Here is a 785-nt window from a genome sequence, read left to right as displayed (position 1 = left end):
GCTGAACTTAACAATGGTTAGCTGATTATTCTCAGATGTGAATGGCGGTCAAATAAGTAATATAGTAAACACAAAATAAAAAAAAGTTTGGAAAAGTAAATGTAACGTACATTATGTCCTGACGGTTAAAACAAGATCAACAGTGCTTGAAGAGTTATCTAATATCTATAGTAACTGTAACATACTAATCAGGTCCAAAATAATATACTTGTATGTTTGGCTGTCGATATGAGTCTGGTTCATAGATGTGCTTGCAAAAATCATATTTCGTGAAATTATTGGCTTATTGGAATTAATCTCAATACGAGTATTCTTATTTTTATTCACTTATTCTTGTTTTGTGTGCAAAATTAGCATAAATCAGTCGTAATAAGCTTTAGGTAGTAATTTAGTCTTATCTCATTATATATTAAAGTCATTATTTACCATAAACCTGCCTCAAACTTTTAGAGTAGTACATAGGCCAGGTGGTTAGAGTGCTCGATTCGCAATCTGCGGGTCGCGGGTTCGATTCCACATCTCATCAAACATGCTCGCCCTTTCAGCCGTGGGGGCGTTATAATGTGACGGTCAATACCAAGAGTTGGCGGTGGGTGGTGATGACTAGCTGCTTTCTCTCTAGTCTTACACTGCTAAATTAGGGACGGCTAGCGCAGATAGCCCTCGTGTAGCTTCGCGCGAAATTCATAACAAACCAAACCGGTTACTACACTGTTTGTTTGTTCTTTCAATGAAAAACATTTTTACTGAATAACATTTACATTTTATAACAAAAACATATATTA

The sequence above is a fragment of the Limulus polyphemus genome, unplaced genomic scaffold, assembly GCF_000517525.1.
Source record: "Limulus polyphemus unplaced genomic scaffold, Limulus_polyphemus-2.1.2 Scaffold3331, whole genome shotgun sequence".
In the NCBI taxonomy this organism is placed as follows: domain Eukaryota; kingdom Metazoa; phylum Arthropoda; class Merostomata; order Xiphosura; family Limulidae; genus Limulus; species Limulus polyphemus.
Note: the sequence above shows the minus strand (reverse complement) of the source record.